Source organism: Castor canadensis, chromosome 12 (assembly GCF_047511655.1).
Source record: "Castor canadensis chromosome 12, mCasCan1.hap1v2, whole genome shotgun sequence".
NCBI classification, from domain to species: domain Eukaryota; kingdom Metazoa; phylum Chordata; class Mammalia; order Rodentia; family Castoridae; genus Castor; species Castor canadensis.
Genome location: NC_133397.1, coordinates 54,181,384 through 54,198,928, shown reverse-complemented (window position 1 = coordinate 54,198,928; position 17,545 = coordinate 54,181,384). Strand labels below are relative to the sequence as shown.

The following is a 17,545-nucleotide window of genomic DNA, read 5'->3' as shown; positions in this document are numbered from 1 at the left end:
GTTTACCAACTTGGCATGAACAAATTTAGTCTTGTAGTATAAACTAGGACAGAACATAGTTTAATTTTCTCTGTCATCTCCAAGATACATCATTTGTATACATACAGGGCAAGCTGCATATGAACCTACTTCACCTGCCCACTCAGTGCCTACCATATCATTACTTGAGTTACTTAATTTCTTTCTACCCTAAATTTCTTCAACTATAGAAAGAAATCAGTGGGCTACATATTCCTTAGGTTTCCTTCCAGCCTTGTGGTTTATAGATTGGTAAACATCTGTGAGAGCCACTTATCTTGTGAGAAACACTACCTCATCATTTTGGGAAGAATCCCAAACTCAGCATATCTACCAACAACCATAGCTGTCTTAAGATGAGTCCAAAAAATGCAGGTGGGAAGGAGAATAAAGAACAGCAGGTAAGGGGAGGTAGGTTAAAGGTGAAAGAAAGTCTGGGGGAAATGTAATTATGAGTTAACATGATTCAAAAAAGTTTGCAAACTTTTTTAGGATGTGTGCATTCCAGTGATTCTGACTGTTTATTTTCAAGTTTTGTTTATTTTATCCTGTGGAATACAAACATTATACTCAATTAAAAAGTTGATTTTTGGACTTGGGGTTTTTAGGAGTGAGTAAGGATATGTCAATCATTAGCTATTTGACTTTTAAACTTTTTCTGATATTTACAGCAATGACATATTGATGGAGCAGTCCCCTGAGAATAAAAGGTGTCCTGCCTACTAGGTTTGTTTTTTGTTTTGTACAGTTATACATGAGGTTTGATCTTGAACTAGTGTAGAAAACTTTTTGACTACACCAAAGATATTCAAAGAGCTTGTGAATATTGCCTCTGACAGAATGTATGCCTTCCTTTTGAAGATACTCTTCAAATTAGCTGAATAGTTTTTTTTCTTTCTTTCTTTTTTTGGTAGAACTGGGATCTGAACTCAGGGACTTATGCTTGCTAAGCAATCACTCTACCACTTCAGTCATACCCCAGCCCTTAAAGATCCTTTTCAGATTATGACTCCTACAACAGTTAGCTTATTTCTCACTCATCTATCCTTGACCAACACCCTTCTCTTGGTTTCTATGACACCATGTTCTTTTATTTTCCCTCTTTGTCATCAACTTCTTGGCCTCCTTCCTAAGCCATCCTTCTTTTCATAACCACCTGACTCTCTTCAGGAGCAGCCATTCACTCCATCTCAAGAAGTGATCACCAATTCCAAGATGGCGGCAAGAGGGAGGAAGCAGAAAGCATGCCTCCTGAAGTAAAATCTTGGAGAGATGCTAGATATACACCTTACAGACAAAACCACCGAGAAGAGGCAAAACTTTGACCCCTCCACACCTCTAGCCTGTGCACAGCATCTCCACTTCATGTTAAATGGAGAAACCAGGAAGGCCCCAGGGCTGACCACAAGGAGCAGCAGCACACACCCAGCAATCAGGAGCTGGAAAGCTTGTAAAAGTGGCAGTAGGAGGAAAACTCTACAGGAGATGGGGGAAGACCCACTTCCCATGTGAGCTGTAAATAAACACGCCAGCCTGAGAAAGCTGGTGCAGTGTCACCTCCCCCAGTGAGCTTGTAGCAGCAGCTTGCACAAGGAGAACTCTAGTAAACAAAGCCTGCGGGGCCAGGTGAGTGTTAAGCTCACCCCAGAGATCTGCATAAATAAAGCCTCCAACAACAGCAGGTTGACAGCAGTGGGCAGGCAAGCCACAGCCTCAAATAGCCATTCACAGAACCGTCTCCACACTCTTTTTTTTTTTTTCCTTTTCTCTCTCCCCACCTTTCATGAGACAACAACCAAACTATGACTGCATGCTGAAAAACTTACTGAAACTGTATTGCATTTGAACTTGGGACACTTTGTGGGTTTTTTGTTGTTGTTGTTGTTTTGTGTGGTTTTGGTTTATTTTATTTTTCCCCTTTGATGAGACAACTACAGAACAACATCTGAGGCACCATCTCCAGGATTGGAGGTTGAGGGATGAACACCAAAATTGCATTTGAACTTGGAGATTTTTTTTATTTCTAACTTTATTATTTTTATATATTTTCTTCATTTATTTATTTTTATTTTTATTTTCCTTTTTTTTATTTTTTATTTTCAATTCTCTCTCTGTCTCTCTAATGCCTTTTCAGCTTAAGGTTGAATAGTACACTGTCTCTCCCTGTTTATATCTTTGAAACTTTTTTTGTTTGTTTCCTTGAGTTTTTTTTCTACTTGTTTATTTGTTTTTCCCTTTTCCTTTAACTTCTTTGCTTTCCATCTCCTCTCACCCTTCCATTCGAAATATCACTAGTGCTAATATTACAAGCCAGAAAATACTTAATTGCACACAGTACAGGGACAATAACAACACCAAGGGCAATGTTGGGAAGACAGAAAAAAACAGGGAAACCAGCTTCCCCATGGCAAAAAATTAGTATAGGAACCAGAGGGAAATGAAGAAAATAGATGCTCAGATCCAGACTTCAAGAAAATGAAGATAAACTATGCCAAAGAACCCAATGATGCCCACAAGAATAATCTAAAAGAAGAAATACTACAGGTACTCAATGAGAATTTTAAAGAGATGATACTGGATATGGTCAACCAAAATGTACAGGAGACACTCAAGAAATTCCAAGACAACAAAAATAGAGAATTTGAAAAAGCAAAAGAAGAAGTAAAGGAATCCATAGAAGCATTGTATAAACACCAAAGTGAAACAAAGAACATGATTAATAAAGAGATAAGTGAACTCAGGACAAAAATAGACAACATTAAAGAGGAAACCACCCAGGATATGGAAAACCTCAGAAAAAAAGAATGAAACAGAGTTGCAAAACAAAACGGAAGGCCAATCCAGCAGAATAGAACAAACAGAAGACAGAATCTCAAAACTCAAAGATGAAATGGTAATTAAAGGAAAAACTGAAGAACTATTAATTAAACAACACAAGACCTGTGAAAAGAAAGTGCAAGAACTCACCGACTCCATCAAAAGACCAAACTTGAGAATCATGGGCATCAAAGAAGGAGAAGAGGTGCAAGCGAAGGGAATGTGTAATATATTCAACAAAATAATAATAGAGAATTTCCCAAATCTAGAGAAAGATATTCCCATACAGATGCAAGAGGCCTCCAGAACACCAAACAGACCAGATCAAAATAGAACTACCCCACGACATATCATCATTAAAACAACAAGTTCAGAAACCAGGGAAAGAATATTGAAGGCTGTAAGAGAGAAAACACAAATCACAAATAACATACAAAGGCAAACCCATCAAAATCACAGCAGACTTCCCAACAGAAACATTAAAAGCAAGAAGAGCATGGGGTGAGATCTTCCAGGCACTAAATGAAAATAACTTCAACCCCAGGATACTTTACCCAGCAAAACTATCATTCAAAATAGATGGAGCAATGAAAGTCTTCCATGATAAGCAGAAACTAAAACAATATGTGACCACAAAGCCACCACTACAAAGGATTCTTCTAGGGATTCTGCACACAGAAAGTGAAACCCAACTTAACCATGAAAGGACAGGCAGCACTAAACTACAGGAAAAGAAAAAGCAAGAAAGTAGAGAGTAACCTCAACCTAGGTACACACAATCAAACCTTCAAACAACTAAGACAACTAAATGACAGGAATCACCACATACCTATCAGTACTAACGCTTAATGTTAACGGACTTAATTCACCCATCAAAAGGCACCACTTAATGAAATGGATTAAAAAGGAAGATCCAACAATTTGTTGCTTACAAGAGACCCATCTCACCGACAGAAATAAGCATAGGCTTAGGATGAAAGGCTGGAAGAAGATTTACCAAGCCAATGGCCCCCGAAAACAGGCAAGAGTAGTAATACTTACCTCTGACAAAGTAGACTTTAAACCTACATTGATCAAATGAGATAAAGAAGGACATTCCATACTAATAAAAGGGGAAATAGACCAAAAGGAAATAATAATTATCAACCTATATGCACCCAATGTCAACACACCCAATTTCATCAAACATACCCTGAAAGACCTAAAAGCAAATATTAACACCAACACAGTGGTTGTGGGAGAGTTTAACACCCCATTATCATCAATAGATAGGTCATCCAAACAAAAAATCAATAAAGAAAGTCAAGATCTAAAATATACAATAGATCAAATGTACCTACTTGATGTCTACAGAACATTTCATCCAACTTCTACACAATATACATTCGTCTCAGCAGCCCATGGAACCTTCTTCAAAATAGATCGTATCCTAGGGCACAAAGCAAGCCTCAGCAAATATAAGAAAATAGAAATTATATCGTGCATACTATCTGATCACAATGCAATAAAACTAGAACTCAAAAACAAAAGTAAAGACAAAAAACATGCAAACAGCTGGAAACTGAATAACTCATTATTTAATGAACAATGTGACACTGATGAAATAAAAGAGGAAATTAAAAAGTTCGTGGGAGTCAATGAAAATGGAACCACAACCTACCAGAACCTATGGGACACAGCAAAGGCAGTCCTGAGAGGAAAGTCTATAGCCATGAGTGCATACATTAAAAAGACTGAAAGATCCTAAATCAATGACCTAATGATAATCTCAAACTCCTAGAAAAACAAGAACAAGCAAATCCCAAAACAAATAGAAGGAGAGAAATAATAAAAATAAGAGCTGAAGTCAACAAAATAGAAACCAAAAAACCATACAAAGAATTAATGAAACAAAAAGTTGGTTCTTTGAGAAAATAAACAAGATCCACAGACCCCTGGCAAACCTGACTAAAATGAGGACAGAAAAAACCCAAATTAGTAGAATTAGGAATGCAAAAGGGGAGATAACAACAAACACCATGGAAGTCCAGGAAATCATCAGAGACTACTTTGAGAACCTATATTCAAATAAATTTGAAAATCTAAAAGAAATGGACAGATTTCTAGATACATATGATCATCCAAAACTGAACCAAGAGGAAATTAATCACCTGAATAGACCTATAACACAAAATGAAATTGAAGCAGCAATCAAGAGTCTCCCCAAAAAGAAAAGTCCAGGACCTGATAGATTCTCTGCTGAATTCTATCAGACCTTTAAAGAAGAACTGACACCAACCCTCCTTAAACTGTTCCAAGAAATAGAAAGGGAAGGAAAACTGCCAAACACATTTTATGAAGCCAGTATTACACTTATCCCAAAACCAGGCAAAGACACCTCCAAAAAGGAGAACTATAGGCCAATCTCCTTAATGAACATTGATGCAAAAATCCTCAACAAAATAATGGCAAACCGAATTCAGCAACACATCAAAAAGATTACTCACCACGACCAAGTAGGCTTCATCCCAGGGATGCAGGGGTGGTTCAACATACGAAAATCAATAAACGTAATAAACCACATTAACAGAAGCAAAGACAAAAACCACTTGATCATCTCAATAGATGCAGAAAAAGCCTTTGATAAGATCCAACATCATTTCATGATAAAAGCTCTAAGAAAACTAGGAATAGAAGGAAAGTTCCTCAACATTATAAAAGCTATATATGACAAACCTACAGCCAGCATTATACTTAACGGAGAAAAATTAAAACCATTCCCTCTAAAATCAGGAACCAGACAAGGATGCCCACTATCTCCACTCCTATTCAACATAGTACTGGAATTCCTAGCCAGAGCAATTAGGCAAGAAGAAGGAATAAAAGGAATACAAATAGGTAAAGAAACTGTCAAAATATCCCTATTTGCAGACGACATGATCCTATACCTTAAAGACCCAAAAAACTCTACTCAGAAGCTTCTAGACATCATCAATAGCTATAGCAAAGTAGCAGGATATAAAATCAACATAGAAAAATCATTAGCATTTCTATACACTAACAATGAGCAAACGGAAAAAGAATGTATGAAAACAATTCCATTTACAATAGCCTCAAAAAAAATCAAATACCTAGGTGTAAACCTAACAAAAGATGTGAAAGACCTCTACAAGGAAAACTATACACTTCTGAAGAAAGAGATTGAGGAAGACTATAGAAAGTGGAGAGATCTCCCATGCTCATGGATTGGTAGAATCAACATAGTAAAAATGTCTATACTCCCAAAAGTAATCTACATGTTTAATGCAATTCCCATCAAAATTCCAATGACATTCATCAAAGAGATTGAAAAATCTACTGTGAAATTTATATGGAAACACAAGAGGCCACGAATAGCCAAGGCAATACTCAGTCAAAAGAACAATGCAGGAGGTATTACAATACCTGACTTCAAACTATATTACAAAGCAATAACAATAAAAACAGCATGGTACTGGCACAAAAACAGACATGAAGACCAGTGGAACAGAATAGAGGATCCAGATATGAAGCCACACAACTATGAGCAACTTATCTTTGACAAAGGAGCTAAAAATATACGATGGAGAAATAGCAGCCTCTTCAACAAAAACTGCTGGGAAAACTGGTTAGCAGTCTGCAAAAAACTGAAACTAGATCCATGTATATCACCCTATACCAAGATTAACTCAAAATGGATCAAGGATCTTAATATCAGACCCCAAACTCTTAAGTTGATACAAGAAAGAGTAGGAAATACTCTGGAGTTAGTAGGTATAGGTAAGAACTTTCTCAATGAAACCCCAGCAGCACAGCAACTAAGAGATAGCATAGATAAATGGGACCTCATAAAACTAAAAAGCTTCTGTTCATCAAAAGAAATGGTCTCTAAACTGAAGAGAACACCCACAGAGTGGGAGAAAATATTTGCCAATTATATATCAGACAAAGGACTGATAACCAGAATATACAGGGAACTTAAAAAACTAAATTCTCCCAAAACTAATGAACCAATAAAGAAATGGGCATGTGAACTAAACAGAACTTTCTCAAAAGAAGAAATTCAAATGGCCAAAAAACACATGAAAAAATGCTCACCATCTCTAGCAATAAAGGAAATGCAAATTAAAACCACACTAAGATTCCACCTCACCCCTGTTAGAACAGCCATCATCAGCAACACCACCAACAACAGGTGTTGGCGAGGATGCGGGGAAAAAGGAACCCTCTTACACTGTTGGTGGGAATGTAGACTAGTACAACCACTCTGGAAAAAAATTTGGAGGCTACTTAAAAAGCTGGACATCGATTTACCATTTGATCCAGCAATACCACTCTTGGGGATATACCCAAAAGACTGTTACTCCAGAGGCACCTGCACATCCATGTTTATTGCGGCACTATTCACAATAGCCAAGTTATGGAAACAGCCAAGATGCCCCACCACTGACGAATGGATTAAGAAAATGTGGTATCTATACACAATGGAATTTTATGCAGCCATGAAGAAGAACGAAATGTTATCATTCGCTGGTAAATGGATGGAATTGGAGAACATCATTCTGAGTGAGGTTAGCCTGGCTCAAAAGACCAAAAATCGTATGTTCTCCCTCATATGTGGACATTAGATCAAGGGCAAACACAACAATGGGATTGGACTATGAGCACATGATAAAAGCGAGAGCACACAAGGGAGGGGTGAGGATAGGTAAGACACCTAAAAAACTAGCTAGCATTTGTTGCCCTTAACGCAGAGAAACTAAAGCAGATACCTTAAAGCAACTGAGGCCAATAGGAAAAGGGGACCAGGTACTAGAGAAAAGGTTAGATCAAAAAGAATTAACCTAGAAGGTAACACCCACGCACAGGAAATCAATGTGAGTCAATGCCCTGTATAGCTATCTTTATCTCAACCAGCAAAACCCCTTGTTCCTTCCTATTATTGCTTATACTCTCTCTACAACAAAATTAGAGATAAGGGCAAAATAGTTTCTGCTGGGTATTGAGGGGGGGAGCGGCAGGGGGTGGAGTGGGTGGTAAGGGAGGGGGTGGGGGCAGGGGGGAGAAATAAACCAAGCCTTGTATGCACATATGAATAATAAAAGAAAAATGAAAAAAAAAAGAAAAAAAAAATAAAACCATTCCCTCTAAAATCAGGAACCAGACAAGGATGCCCACTATCCTCACTCCTATTCAACATAGTACTGGAATTCCTAGCCAGAGCAATTAGGCAAGAAGAAGGAATAAAAGGAATACAAATAGGTAAAGAAACTGTCAAAATATCCCTATTTGCAGACGACATGATCCTATACCTTAAAGACCCAAAAAACTCTACTCAGAAGCTTCTAGACATCATCAATAGCTATAGCAAAGTAGCAGGATATAAAATCAACATAGAAAAATCATTAGCATTTCTATACACTAACAATGAACAAACGGAAAAAGAATGTATGAAAACAATTCCATTTACAATAGCCTCAAAAAAAATCAAATACCTAGGTGTAAACCTAACAAAAGATGTGAAAGACCTCTACAAGGAAAACTATACACTTCTGAAGAAAGAGATTGAGGAAGACTATAGAAAGTGGAGAGATCTCCCATGCTCATGGATTGGTAGAATCAACATAGTAAAAATGTCTATACTCCCAAAAGTAATCTACATGTTTACTGCAATTCCCATCAAAATTCCAATGACATTCATTAAAGAGATTGAAAAATCTACTGTGAAATTTATATGGAAACACAAGAGGCCACGAATAGCCAAGGCAATACTCAGTCAAAAGAACAATGCTGGAGGTATCACAATACCTGACTTCAAACTATATTACAAAGCAATAACAATAAAAACAGCATGGTACTGGCACAAAAACAGACATGAAGACCAGTGGAACAGAATAGAGGACCCAGATATGAAGCCACACAACTATAAGCAACTTATCTTTGACAAAGGAGCTAAAAATATATGATGGAGAAATAGCAGCCTCTTCAACAAAAACTGCTGGGAAAACTGGTTAGCAGTCTGCAAAAAACTGAAACTAGATCCATGTATATCACCCTATACCAAGATTAACTCAAAATGGATCAAGGATCTTAATATCAGACCCCAACATCTTAAGTTGATAGAAGAAAGAGTAGGAAATACTCTGGATTTAGTAGGTATAGGTAAGAACTTTCTCAACAAAACCCCAGCAGCACAGCAACTAAGAGATAGCATAGGTAAATGGGACCTCATAAAGCTAAAATGCTTCTGTTCATCAAAAGAAATGGTCTCTAAACTGAAGAGAATACCCACAGAGTGGGAGAAAATATTTGCCAGCTACACATCAGACAAAGGACTGATATCCAGAATATATAGGGAACTTAAAAAACTAAATTCTCCAAAACTAATGAACCAATAAAGAAATGGGCATGTGAACTAAACAGAACTTTCTCAAAAGAAGAAATTCAAATGGCCAAAAAACACATGAAAAAATGCTCACCATCTCTAGCAATAAAGGAAATGCAAATTAAAAGCACACTAAGATTCTACCTCATCCCTGTTACAATAGCCATCATTAGCAACACCACCAACAACAGGTGTTGGTGAGGATTCGGGGAAAAAGGAACCCTCTTACACTGTTGGTGGGAATGTAAACTAGTACAACCACTCTGGAAAAAAATTTGGAGGCTACTTAAAAAGCTAAACATTGATCTACCATTTGATCCAGCAATACCACTCTTGGGGACATACCGAAAAGACTGTGACACAGGTTACTCCAGAGGCACCTGCACACCCATGTTATTGTGGCACTATTCACAATAGCCAAGTTATGGAAACAGCCAAGGTGCCCCACCACCGATGAATGGATTAAGAAAATGTGGTATCTATACACAATGAAATTTTATGCAGCCATGAAGAAGAACGAAATGCTATCATTCGCTGGTAAATGGATGGAATTGGAGAACATCATTCTGAGTGAGGCTAGCCAGACCCAAAAGACCAAAATCATATGTTCTCCCTCATATGTGGACATTAGATCAAGGGCAAGCACAACAAGGGGACTGGACTTTGAGCACATGATAAAAGCATGAGCACACAAGGGAGGGGTGAGGATAGGTAAGACACCTAAAAAATTAGTTAGCATTTGTTGCCCTCAGTGCAGAGAAACTAAAGCAGATGCATTAAAAGCAACTGAGACCAATAGGAAAACGGGACTAGGAACTAGAGAAAAGGTTAAATCAAGAAGAATTAACCTAGAAGGTAACACACATGCACAGAAAATTAATGTGAGTCAATTCCCTGTATAGCTATCTTTATCTCAACTAGAAAAACCCTTGTTCCTTCCTATTATGGCTTATACTCTCTCTTCAACAAAATTAGAGATAAGGGCAAAATAGTTTCTGCCAGGTATAGAGGAGGTAGGGGGAGAGGGAGGGGGCAGGGTGGTTGGTAATGGAGGGGGTGGGGGCAGGGGGGAGAAATGACCCAAGCATTGTATGCACATATGAATAATAAAAAAATTTAAAAAAAAACACATGTAATAAACCCTCAAAAAAAAAAAAAAAAAAAAGTGATCACCATCTCTACCCCAGAAATCTCACATCTGTATCTTTAGTATAGAACGCCTTCTAACTCACCTATTTGCCTGCCTATTCAGCACCTACATGTGGATGCACCCTGGAGTGGAGGGGAGCTCCCACTAAGTGTGTCCCAAATAGATCTTATTACCTTCCCTGCAAATCCTTGCTCCCCGTCCCCATGGATGACACCACTATATACTCATCAGTTGCCTAAGACAAAAAGCTGATTAGCATCTTTGGTGCCCCCTCTTCCAAACCCAGCACCCATACCTTCAGGATATGGTTGACCCTACACTGTCTATGGAGTCTGGCTATATCTCTTCATGTGCAATTCTGGTCCCTCAGCTCAGGGTATCCTGTCAATCAGAACACCAGAGAAGTCAGCTTCCCCATTCTGCTTCCTCACCCAGCTCCACTTCTTTCTCTTCTTTACCCTATTGCTCAAGTGAGTGTTTTAAAACAGAAATGTGATCATTTTAAGATAAAATCCATGTTCCTTGAGGTTGCTTACAGTTACTGTTTCCCGAACACTCCTACTTCTCCACTTTGACTTCACTAAGACCCAGAAGTAATCTTAACTCCCTTCTCCAGGACTAGCATTTGGTTATCACAGTACATGGTAATTACTTACTTAACTACTTGTCTTTCCACTAGACTCCAGAGTCCCTGACACTGTACCAGGCCTGTTTTACAGTGTAAAACAGCACCTTGCACCTAGCACAGTGTCTAGCTCATAGGAGAAATTCGATATATATTTGCAGACTAAATGAATATTTTTTAAATATATTGCTGCTTTGAACAACAGCAATATGGATATCCTAAGCCTCCTTTATTTGTATGCAATGTAAGCTCACTGTTGAAGCAAAAAAAAAAGTATTCTATTTCAGTTTTCTCTTTTTAAACTTATCTTTAAGCAATGGAACCCTTTTTCCCAATTGAAATCTGTGTTAGGGACCAATTTACATAAAGTGGCCCAAAATCAAGCTGCTCATGTAGAAACCGGGCTGAGGAGCCCCTTCTACTCACCCCTCTTGATTCTGAGGAATTTCTAAGGAACCATTAGAACACTTAGAAGTTTGTTTCAAAACCACTGATCCAGCCAATCCTACCACAACTCCGCAGACAGTCATACCACCTGAGACTTCTGGTTTTGAAATCTATTGACCAGAGGCCACTAATAGTAGGATTTGCTTAGCTAAAGAAATAAGGAGTCTAAATGAGATCATCAAGGAACTCTAGTTTAGCTTTCCTCTTAGTGTTACTGGGGTTTGAACTCAGGATCTTGCACTTAGGAGGCAAGCACTCTACCACTTGAGCCATGCCCCTAGTCCTTTTTGGTTTAGTTTACTTTTCAGCTAGGGTCTTGTGATTTTGCCTAGGTCTGTCTTCAGATGGCAATCCTCCTACCTCTGCTTCCCATGTAGCTGGGATTATAAACATGTGCCTTCACACCCAGCCCTGATAATGTTCTGCTAATGTTGAAGGAGAGAATAAAACACTTTCTCAAAGATTTAGAGACTCGTAGTGTGTTGGGGCATAGATTGAATACATTTTTACCAGGAACCTTGACACCTGAAGGATGTTTCAGAACAGGTGAAAGCATAAGGGGATATACTCTGGTGTCATTGTAGCTTTGTTTGGAGCTACGATGTTTTGTATGTTCGAAGTTAATCACACTTACAAAAGGGTTTTTTTTGTGGTGCTGGAAATTAAACCCAGGACCTCAGAGCATACTAGGCAAGCCCTCTACCACTGAGCTACATTTCCAGCGAAGCATGCAAAGTTCTCATCTGCATGCAGTTGTGCTTTTCCTTATGCTTCAGCACTGAGCTCTAGGACTCTTCTCATTGGGAAGTTTTTCTCATGAATAGTGTTTTCTGCCAAAGAGGAAATGACTTGCTCCAGACAGAACAGCATTTAGAAAAGCACAAGAAAGACAATTGTCAATGGGAAATCATACAACAAAATCTCTTTTGGACAGACAAGCAAAACTTTGAAGTGGTTGGGAGGGAAGTAAAATTGAGGCCTCACACAATACACTGGGCAAGGCTGCCACAGGCACTATTGTCAGAAGGCCATGAATACAAGTGGAAGAGCCAGCCTTACATCTAGCAAATGATCATTTCCTCTAGATTTCTTGGGGAAAGTGGGAACACTTTCATGCTTATAAATAGTTTGTTTTGACCATAAACAAAGTGTAAATACAATCTGAGTATGTTAATGGGATGGGGAAGCATGGAACAACCTCTATTAGACACTAGTATGATTAAAGTTTTATTTCCTTTCACTGACTATGTAACATTAAGAAGGAACCAAGACTACTTGGGAGGCAGAGATCAAGAGGATTGAAGTTTGAGGCCAGTCCAGGCAAAAAGTTAGTGAGATGGAAATCTCAACAAATGAGCCAGGCACAGTGGTACACATCTGTAATCCCAGGTAGTCAGGAGGGATAGGTAGGAGGCTGGCCCAGGCAAAAGGCATGAGACCCTATTTGAAAAAGTAATCTAAAGCAAAAACAGCTGGAGGCATGGCTCAAGTGGTAGAGTACCCAGTTAGCAAGTGTAAGTCCCTGTGTTCAAACCCCAGTACCACTTGGGAAAAAAAAATAAAAGGGAACTGAAGAAAAGAACCAATGTAATAATGGTTAAATATTGGAGGTAGGTCTAACTTTGCCTTATACCTAGCTCATCATTGATAGACAATAAGCAAAATAATTTTACTATAAAAATTGATTCTTTGTGGAGACAGATGAAGCAAATACCTTACCATTTTCTTAATAGTTAGTACAGTCAGGATATAAGTAATCAAGATATTGTCAATTCAGTTCCTAACCCAAAAGCTTATAATCTAGCTATTAGTCTCAAAAAAAACAGCAAGAAAATGGAGACCTGCAGAGAGTACAATGCATGTTATTGTAGCAGTCAGCACAGGAGAGGGACTCCTTAACCCAGACAGGCTCTCAGGGGAGGCTTCTGGAGGAGGTGACACCTGAGGCTTTAGGATAAATAAGATAGAAAGGAGGGAAGAAAGGAACAGGGAATGAGGAGGAGTTCTGGATGAAGAAAGAAGCAGCTTCAAGGAGAATAAAGCATTGCTTATTTATAGAGCCATGTGGTTGGAATATAAAGTGCTTGGGGGGGGGCATCAGGAGACTTGCTAGAAAAGTAGGCAAGTCCAAGGCCACAAAGGACAGGAGTGTCAAGTTAAGGAGTGTGAACGTCAGTCATTAATGTTACAGAGCCATTACGGGATTTAAGCAGAGAAAGAACACGGTCAGATAAGCAAGTTTAAAATAATTTATTAATAGCAGTATGGTGTCAAAGTATAATTTTCAAAGAGTTAAATCATGCATCTCATATTAATATAGAATGGATGCTGGTTGGCAGACTTACATGGCTGTGGCTGTGAGATATTCCCTGCCCACCCGAGGGGCCTTCCCTGGCTAACGTGCCAACCTCCACTGCTCAGTGGACTCCATGGAGGTGGTAAGCTTCAGGCCTGGGCTGGCCAAGCAGCCAAGCTCAGTTTTGTTAGACTAATTATAAGACTAGACAGCAGTTGGCATTAGTATTCTTGAAATGAGCTACAAGTTATCAGATCTAATATTATTTTCCATTCATTTTTTAATAGTATGTATTAATTATACAAAATAAAGGGCTTCATTATGACATTTTGATGTATATATAAAACATACTTTGGGCATATTCACCCCGTGTCCCTCTTCCCCTTTCCTCCCTCCCACTGGTCCCCTTCCTCTTTCCAGATAGCCCCTCTTCTGCCTCAAAAAAAAATTCACTAAGATTATTAGTAACACAAAGAATCTATGTGGGAATTGTTTGTCTTTCCAGACAACTACAAGGTGATTTTGTATAAGGAGGTAGATACAGCCAGTTTAGGGCTGTCCCATTAAACCTGACTAACCTCAAAGCAAGAAGGTGTGCCAGCTATGTGGTGACAGCAGCTTGGTCAGCTAAAGCCTCAGAACAAGCCAAGAAGTTTGGAACTGTGAATATTATCAGCTCCAAATTTGGGAGTAATGTGAAAATTCCAGATCCATGCATCTGAAACGCAACTGGATGCCTCCTGTGTGTAATGCTGTGCTAAAGAAACCAGGCACAAACTGGAGAGTTTGACTTTATAGCTGATGTCAAGAAGTGTTGGTTTGCCACATGTCCTCAAACTTTTTTTCCACGCCAGTGAATGTTTCCAAACTTGGTGTGATTTTCTAGTACACAGGTTGGTCCTAGTAGAGTCACAGTGGTGATCATCACCTTAGTTTGCTCAGAGTGGCCCTTGTTCCTGGAATAGAAAGTGCAAGCCAGAAACAGCTCTTCATAGCTCACACCCTGTGTTTTAGCTTCAGTGCTGTGGGCTGGGTCCTGGAACGGATTAAAAACAATAGCAGCAAACATGAAGAAGGTTAGCTCTGTTAATCTCAAAACATGATTTATGATATTATTGATAATCCTCAAGGATTCTAAATCAAAGCAAGATGAATATTCCTTTCCACATTGGCAGTGCCAAAAGAGGCACTATTTCAGGGGAAAAGACTTCTTGATAAGGTTTTTGAACTCAGTATTATCTGCTTGGGAGGGCACAGGTTTGTAGGAAACATCCCCTGTATCCTGCCATCACAAAGGGCGAAGCTGGGAGCCCTCGTGAAAACCTTTAGGAAGATGCATCAGCTATGAACTCATCCTAACCAATGTATACTTTGCCCCTGAACAAAGTACAAAATGTAAAATAATTTGGGAATGGCTGCAAAAATGTAACAAATACAGTATTTTTCTCAAATGAACATGCTTATTATAGATTCTCCTTTTTAAAAAAAAAAAAAACAGCTAAACATCTACAGCTCTGCTAAACTAGTGGTAATTGACAGCTACCTTAAGTCTGGGTTAAAGTAAAAGCATTTTTCAAATCCTCCTGTTGCTTTTCCAGTGCGTTTCCACATATTTTATAGTTTCTATTTTTTTCCTACTAGATCTTAGTTCTGTATTCAAACTTGCTTGTCAAGTTAATTATGCATTTTAGAATTAATTATTCTTGGAGAACACACAGCATAGAGGGTAGAGGAGGTCCGGTAGGTGCTGAATCTAGATCCTAGATTTCAGATAGCAGTGGAGCCTCTGCATCTAGTGGGCAGGTGACTAAGGTCAACATTGACCATTTGGTCAATGTTTAGGAGTTCTTTCTTTGTACTGTTACTCTCTCAAAAAGAAGTGAAAGTGACAAACTGTATGTTTATTTAGAAAGTAGACTTTTAATACCATACACTTCCCATCTCAATGTGTTTGTATTTCTAACTGTATGGTTTTCAATGATACACGTGTATATAGAGACTTTTAGAATCTGTAGGAATCATTGACTTTGTGCATTATAATGTTAATAGCATTACATTCACAACATTACACCCCTTTTCCCATCCTCCTACTTTTTCAGCTGCTTCACAAGAAAGATTCTCAAGTTCCATTATTCATTTTTCCTTTCCTTTCAATTTGTAAAAGAGAAGCTAGTTGGTTTGTTATTTAATTACACTGTTAAATTAAAAATCACATCTTTGTCCTTTATTCCCTTGACTCTTCTCTTTATAGTGTTTGACCAGAGAGTCTGTAAGTTCTGGAAGATCTTTGCGAAAGAGTCTTTCCCTATTGTTTTTCTGTTGCCAGTATTGTATATTGAATATGTGAAGAACATTAAAGTACTAAAATATCTTTTTAAAAATGGACACTGGTCCAATGCAGGAACTTGTAAGTTGGATAAGCTGGTTCCAAGAGACTTGAGAAATGGGGTTTTATATAGGATATCAGGAGAGAAAGCAAAATGAGCTTACTACTTTTTTTTAAAGTCAGTGACAAATCTGCTTAACATTAAAATATTAAAACATTAGGATTACGTATTCTACCAGACAAAACCATTTGCATCTGTACAGGGCTAAAATCGACAAGCTCACATGTAACTGCACAGAGTGTGAGCCCTTACTTTCTAAGTTCTAATAATAATGATGAAGTCCAATGGTGGTACATTCCCCGATTAAATAATTATTTGGCAGACCTGTTGAACAATGCTTCATCATCACATTGGAAGAAACTACTGTACCATCTTGGTCTTATTTCCAAACACTATATGCATTTTCTTGAAAGTGGAATGAAGTGTGGATAAAAGAGCAGGAAGATCAGTTTAAAGCCATTGTACTAATTCTAGCAAGGATGGCAGATGGTAAGAGTGCTAAGTAAAGCAATAGCAGAAGAATGGAGAAATAGAAAGGGGATGGATTTGAACAGTTTTAGGATCGTGGGATGACAATGACTTAGTTATTGCTGAACTGTGAACACTGGTGAAAAGAAGACACAGGGATAATACTCAGGCATTTGGCTTGCATTTCTGAAAAACAGTATTTTTTTTCAGGCAAGAAGAGAAGTGGAGTGGTTTCTGGAATAAAGGTAGGGGAGATATAGCACCTTAGGACTACAACATGTTAATTTGAAGATATAATCAGTTATTTTTTTAAAGACTCTCTAGTGAGACCAGACTGGACATATGGTTAATTGCACAGAGATAGTACCATGCACACGGACATTTCATTTAAGCAAATCCAATGACACACCTTTGTCTTTAACAAATAAGGAAAAACAATAGGGAGAGAGAAAAATCAATGATCAAAATGATATGCTGATTTCCCTACCATTCTTCTCAAGCAGCATCTGTCCCCCAAATGAGTATGAAAAGAGAGGCAGCACTCTTCTAGTCCTGTCACAGGCTTCATGTTCCTTGGGCTGAGGATCTCCCCAGGCTCAGTGTTGGTCTCATGTTTAAAAAAAATACTGTGTCTTTTTTTTTAACATTTCATAGTCACGTATTTATTATCTGGTGTTCAGCAGAAACCCAATAATCTCTTAATATTGGAAGAAAAACTAACTGTAAAAACATGCTAGGAAAATTGTGCTGACTGTGTTTACGGGCTAAAAGGTTTCGAAGGGTAAATTATATTATACCTTACCTCTGAGTTTTGAACCTCTCTCTCTACTCCTATGCACAAAACTCCCTGTCTCAAAATGTGACTTCACTATAGGTAATGCCAAGTATGTCAACAGTGTTACCAAGTAAACTGGAAAAAGTGGAGAGGATAGAGATTCTAGGATGACTCAGAGAA

The 17,545-nt window shown here is 38.3% G+C and overlaps 1 long non-coding RNA gene and 1 pseudogene across 2 annotated transcripts in view; both read left to right on the top strand.

Annotated features, from left to right (window-relative positions):
• Window positions 1-17,545, top strand: part of LOC141415039 (uncharacterized) — a 113,611-nt gene that overhangs the window by 74,086 nt on the left and 21,980 nt on the right. The gene's annotated exons all lie outside the window — the stretch shown is intronic.
• Window positions 13,295-15,083, top strand: LOC141414978 (phosphoserine aminotransferase pseudogene; annotated as a pseudogene).